This window comes from Meleagris gallopavo, chromosome 17 (genome assembly GCF_000146605.3).
Source record: "Meleagris gallopavo isolate NT-WF06-2002-E0010 breed Aviagen turkey brand Nicholas breeding stock chromosome 17, Turkey_5.1, whole genome shotgun sequence".
In the NCBI taxonomy this organism is placed as follows: domain Eukaryota; kingdom Metazoa; phylum Chordata; class Aves; order Galliformes; family Phasianidae; genus Meleagris; species Meleagris gallopavo.
In genome coordinates this window covers 2,882,632-2,888,955 of record NC_015027.2, presented here as the reverse complement: position 1 = coordinate 2,888,955, position 6,324 = coordinate 2,882,632, and the positions used below count along the sequence as shown (strand labels likewise).

At 35.9% G+C, this 6,324-nt stretch overlaps 1 long non-coding RNA gene across 3 annotated transcripts in view; it reads right to left on the bottom strand.

Annotated features, from left to right (window-relative positions):
• Window positions 1–492: 492 nt before the first annotated feature.
• The window catches only part of LOC104913529, a 6,618-nt gene continuing 786 nt past the window's right edge, over window positions 493–6,324 (bottom strand). Inside the window, exons 2-4 of one of the 3 annotated variants that reach the window (XR_004161571.1) lie at window positions 5,240–6,288; window positions 4,200–4,299; window positions 493–2,945 (exon numbers count right to left, since the gene is read on the bottom strand). This is a non-coding gene — a long non-coding RNA (uncharacterized LOC104913529). Of the gene's footprint in view, window positions 4,300–5,239; window positions 6,294–6,324 lie in introns of all 3 variants that reach the window. The other 2 variants (XR_004161572.1, XR_004161570.1) reach the window with 2 other exon arrangements.

Here is a 6,324-nt window from a genome sequence, read left to right as displayed (position 1 = left end):
AGTATGGAGATGGTAAATGCATCCTGTCTGTGTGCCTGTAGTAACCATAGCAGATTCTATTAACTTACTCAGCACGATGAAGCATTTGTTTTTGCTTTTCCAGTACAGGTAAGTCATATTGACTGCAATGCCTTCAGCAGTTCAGACTTGCAAGTTAAGAAAACCATAACCACTACATTGGGCAGAGGGGCACCTTTAAGAAGCATCAAGAGAACCTGGATTGTTTTTCCTCCAGATGTGGTAGCTCAGTTTTTTTCCACTCAGAGCAATAATGCTTTGAGACGTACACACAGAATTATGCATTATGAAAAGCAGTAATTAAAAACAGCAGAAAGGAGCTGTGGAATGCAACACCAATAGAGGAAGACAGCAGGGCAGGCACCACTTTGAGCTAGTCAGTGCTATTTCTGAGTAGAAAGCGACGATTAGGTGATGAAAGAGGCATTCTATATGAGAATTTATTACTCTCAGATTTATTAACATTTTTTGCAGATTGAATTATTTGAAATAAATCATAGAATAGCTTAGGTTGGAAGGGACTTTAAAGATCACCTAGTTCCACACCTCCTACAAATCACTGGGTACAAGTGCATGCCTGAAAGTAGAGGTATCTTCTCCATCTTCATCCATTTGCAGAAATAGATGTTACCTCAATCAAACAGCAGAGAATAAAGCACTTAAGCACACTTCAATGAACAGCTGCACCGAGCTTTTTTGTTATTGCACCATGGAAACGCTGGCAGTTTATACACAGAAGATCCAGCATCAAGGTCTGACAGCTCCAATGGCTTCCCATGTTCACCACTTGATCCCAGACAAAGTGTGAATGATAAAGGCAATAGTTGTGTGCTATGGACAATGACAAATTGCACTAGAGAAAAAAAGCACACGAATAAAGTGGCAAATAACATATGGTTTCACACAGGCTGATCCGAAGGCACAGTGTATACAATACTCTGAAACCACCACCTGTTGAGCATGAAACTTTTGACACTGCTGAGACACTTGGAAGCTAAATATTTAACACTGAAAGAAAAATCTAAGGAGTTTTCATCCAAGAAAACTTGAAGCATTGGAGAGAAAAATAGGTCTGGTTACTTGAACTGCCAGTAGCAATATGAAGGCCCTTCAGCCTTCTCATTTGATATCTCTCTGAATCATACAGCCTTACAGAAAGAAGACAGTGCTGCTAGAGGTCTTTGCTCAATAGGCAACTTCAGGATGCAGAGAACAGTTGCAGTACATTGTCCAGCTGTGCCATCTGGCACCGATTAATGCACCATCAGCGACTGCTTTCACACTCCCACCTATGAAACTTTTATCAGGTTACAGTCAATGATAGGTCTTTGGGAAAATATTTTAAAATTAGGTGCAAATAAAATGAACAAATCCACAGAACAGAAGATCAAAGTCCATTAAAGCTACTGAGCAATGCAAACTGCTGCTTCCTTATCTTTTTTCTCTAGGAATGAATAGTAGCCTACCAGGCCCAAATCTTTAGTAATTATGTCCACATAGCAGTGCAGCATTGATTTTTTCTAAAGCACACAGCATCATTTAAGAGAGAAGGCTCAAAAAGCAGTGGCACCTTAAGAGTAACATTCATTTCATTTGCAAAAAGAAGAATTTGCAGAACCACAAACTTTGCAAGTAACTAGCTTCTACATTCATTTTATAATATGAAATGACAGCTATTTATAATCTGTATTCCCTTGTTGTTACTAGCAATAAATATGGCCTCACAATCCATTAAAGCTAATGAACGTCTTCAGTTCTTTAAGTATGCTATCATAAATAAATAGTAGTGGTTTTAACACAAGTTTACATAAGGCAGACTTGGATCTTCTGACATATGTATATTCCAATAGTGTAAAGTAAAAAATAAAAATAAAAATCAGACAGCTTTTATTTCCTCCTGTATAAAGTGTGGTTCTCTTCAAGCAGCAGATGAACAGTTGCCAAGGTTTGGTTAGGAATGCTATTGCACCACAACAAATGGTACTCCTCACAGGAAAAATAAGCCTATTTTCCACATGCAATAAACTTACTCAGCTATGACCTTCTGAAAAGAAGAGAGGATTCTTCTTAATGGCTAAGAGGAGATTAAATACAATTGGACAAACTGTAATACAGGGTTGGAAGCTTTGTTGCATAAAGAATTTAGCATAAAAACTCCTTGCAGTAAGACAGATCTGCTATCAACTTTGAAGGTTGCTCTTAAACATAACTATGGTATTGAGAAAGTAGCAGTCCATTTTGGTTACCTTATCTGCAAGATGGAACATTACTTTAAAAAACAACACAAACACAAGACATAAAACAGAATGGAAACTAATTTCCAGTGATATTATGTTTTGCAAACAACTTATGTAATGGGCTTCCACAGTAACAACAAAAGCAAATCTATAACGAAAGCTGAAACTAAGGAATTTGATTAATTATAAACTGAATATATTTTAAAACTATTTAACTTGCTCTTCAAATCTTTTGTATAGTAACAGAAAAGGTTTGTTACACATTTTAACTGCAGTGTCTCATACACAAATCACCATTTTGGGGAAAAAAACAGCATGAAAACAGAGCTACTGCTATAAGAGAATTCAGGAGCAAATTCAAAATTGATTGTTAGTGCTACTCATAAACCTTAATTTACTCTTTCCAGGCACACAGTAGTAAAATGCCTTTGATGATACAACAGTGAAGATGGTTTTGAATAAAGAAATACAAGGGGAAAAAAAGGACAAGTTTATTTAATTTTGTTGTGTTTTGTCATCAGCTGCACATTAAATTCTACTCCATCAAAATGAAAGTAACTGAAACTTCTTCAACCAAATGACAGCACCTACTAGCTGAGCTGTGTTGTTCAGTTCTGTGACAAGGAGTGTCTGATACAACCTGCTGGGCATTTTCAAGGTAAACACCTCAGGGAATGTCTGGATGAGGAGCTGCAAGATATGGTTTAGTAGCTTGTGGTAGCAGTGGTAATGAGAAGATGGTTGGACTAGATGATCTTATAGGCTGTTTCCAACCTTGTGATTCTATGATTCTATAATTCTATGATTCTAGGGAAAAAAGTTACATATTTTCCCAGATACTCCCCACTCCCTTCCCCCTCCCTTTTATTCCTGCTTTGGTATAACATTTTCTGTTTATTTTTATGTGCATCTTTGCTTCTTAAAATCACCCTCAAGAAAGCAGACCTATGGCCAGAAGATAGTAACTAGATAAATTAGTCATAGAAATTGGCAGCTGTGAAATATACATACACAGAATAAAGAACGCAACAGAGGATACATAAAAAAGGTTCTTAATAGATATAATGGCTGCATCAAAAAGAAGAGAGCATTTAACCTTATATTTTTATACAGACAAGCAAATATAAGCTTCATGTAAGTAGTAAGTAACTCTCTGGAAATAAATTGAGTAACTACGCTATGAATTACAGGAACCTTGTAATAGGAAGAGACAGAAATCCTCAACCATTACTTTGTTACTCTGCTCCCAGTCATTAATGTGGCCAGTTACATACTACAGCCATTACCATACCTATAAGTTGTTTACCTAGACACTGCAATTCTGTGTTTAAAATGTGATAAAATGTGACTGGAATTACTGTATGTTTGATATGGGGATTCTATAGTAATGGCAGAAGTAACACTAACATCTGTTTAAACAGCCATGATAATTTAGAGCATGTCTTCTTTAAGAAATTAATTATATACAATTTTAATGTTCAAGTAAAGCTCACTGATTCTATGCATACTTCCCTAAAGAACACAGCAGCTCTTTCATTACAAGATACCACTGAGATAGAATAAAGACATCTGACAGAAGTGTGAGTTCACACCATGTTCTGTGTGAACTAAGAAACTTAAGATCTAAGAAACCTTAGATCTTGGCTGCAGCTTAAGTAGAGCATTTTCTACAAAAATAACAAACCTACTTTGAGTCCCAGTCTCAAAACTGATATAATGATATGTAAGCTTTCCATTTTTACTACAAAGGACACTATGCATGTGTTGATCAACAATAATTTTTTATGGTAGCACTCTTATATGCAGTTTTGTCTCTATATAAGCAAAATAAAGGAATTTAATCCCTTTCTTTGAATTTATATAAATTCCCACCCCCAAATTACAGCTTCTTCATTACCAAAAAATAGCACATTTCTATTTGGAACTTATCTTGTCTTTGCTTACTTTTCAGGAAGGTCTCTTAACTCCAGCACTTGAGATTTCTTTTTTTCCTGTTTGACTGGCATAACATTCTTTTGGTATGCTTGAAATTTCCTTTATATCGCTGAAAGACAAAAAGTGAGGCAAACAGTATTTTTCTTTAGAATCAGCCCAACACACTTTTCTTTCAAACCTACTTCAGAACTGAGATATAATATAGTTTTCTAAACTTTTAACTAAAGGTAAACTGCATGATACTAGATGACTACAGTTCTATGATGGAGGAAAAAAAGATAGGTATGAGCCCCAAAAAGGGCTTCCTACCTCCAACAGAGTAAAAATGGAAAAATTAAGAGGGAGAAAGATTCATATTTATATTTGTTATAGCTAGCTACTCTTTCTCCCAGCCAGTTGAGCTAGAACTGAGTGTCTACATGAAATAATACACGCATTCTACTATACAAAGACCTCAAAACAGAAGCCTACCATCATTTCAGGTTGTATTTTCTTATTAGCTGGTATTAAAATTCAATGTCTTTAAATGCAGTAAATAAGAAAACAAAACATGCCCTACGACTAGCACCAAGTTTCCTTTCTGACTATGATGATGACGTATATTAGAATAAAAAATAAAAATGGGGTAGCATATTTACACATACTTTTAAAAAAAAAATCTATTATTGATGTTTTTATTACAGTGCAAATGTACCATCATGTGCTTTCTTATATTAACATCTCTATATGTAGTCTGCTCATGTTCCTACATTTTTCCTTGAGTACTTTACAATTTGAAAGTAATCACTGTGCTGTACTCCTGTTCTTTGAGAAGGCTAACTGCATGTGAACAAATAGCCTAGAACATCACATGCTGTAATAAACAGTGAGATGATGCTAGAGCCCTTAGGTCTCACTTTATCCTGTTTCAAAAACAGACATACACTTGCTCTTACCCATTTCTCTACATTATTTTCACATCACCAAATTAACACACATTAGCTTTTATAGTCTTGGAGTTAGCATATCCCCTCCTGTTCTTAATAATTCAGTGGAAACATTATCAGCACCTGGTGCCGTATTGTTCCTGAGTGTTGTGACTGCCTCTTGATTCTTCCACAAAAAGCTCAGCTGACTGGAAATTTGCTGTTTGTTTGCCTTTATCCATTTCAACATTAAAGAGCTCGTTAGAATATTCCCTCCATCTTTCTGTAATTGCATTCTTTGTAACTAAGATTTCTGTGTTTGTCCTTTATCTGACTCATGCACAGCTCACACGCTCATCTCAGATGCTGATATCCTGGTAAAATATTCTGAAGTTCACTTATTGCAAGACCACTTCAACTGCTCAGAGCCATTTCAGTGCTGTATTATCTTTATGCACATTTGCATTACCAGACTTAAGGAAGTAATGAAAACGTCACCATATATCAATATTAAATTATTTTCATACACCCTCTCATAAACAGTCTATTGTTTGTCCTTTAACTTCTGATGTTTTTTTCTCACACTTTTTTTTACTGCAGGTTTTCCAAAGGGCACATTGTGAGGTGATGTTCAAGCCTGTTCCCATGCATCGCCTTGGTATTCATATGTTCAAAGAGGAACACAATAATAACTACTCTTTTTTAAAACAACTGTCATTACTTTTAAGAGACAGCAAGATACATCTGAAGCATCAACCTTTAATAGATTTCCTCACTTAGGGCTGTGAAGCCATCAAATAGTTAGCAAAACTTCCAGTATTCATCATGAAGTTTGTTCTTGGGGTACAAATTTGTAAACTTCAGGAATTTCACTTTTTAACCATCTTTTATTGGACGTGGAATTGCAGGTGCATTACATCACAATTACCTAGAAGAAGTACTATGAAGTTTACTTCAACGTTGCAGTGTAGTGTCACAGATACGGTGGAATCCCAACGGATTCTATTTTCAATTGCATGGCCACGATTGAAACAAGTAACTGTCCAAAGAAAGCTTTAATTTCTTCAATACGTGTACACGGTAGCAGGTATTTCTAGATGCTGACACAAGCTGCTTGTTTGCTTCCCAGTGTCCACGCACTGCTTTTCTTGGCCTGCTTTATGTCCTCCCTTCCCTTCCATGCAGTGATGTCACTACTCTTGGTACAGAATTAAGAAAAAAAAGAAAAA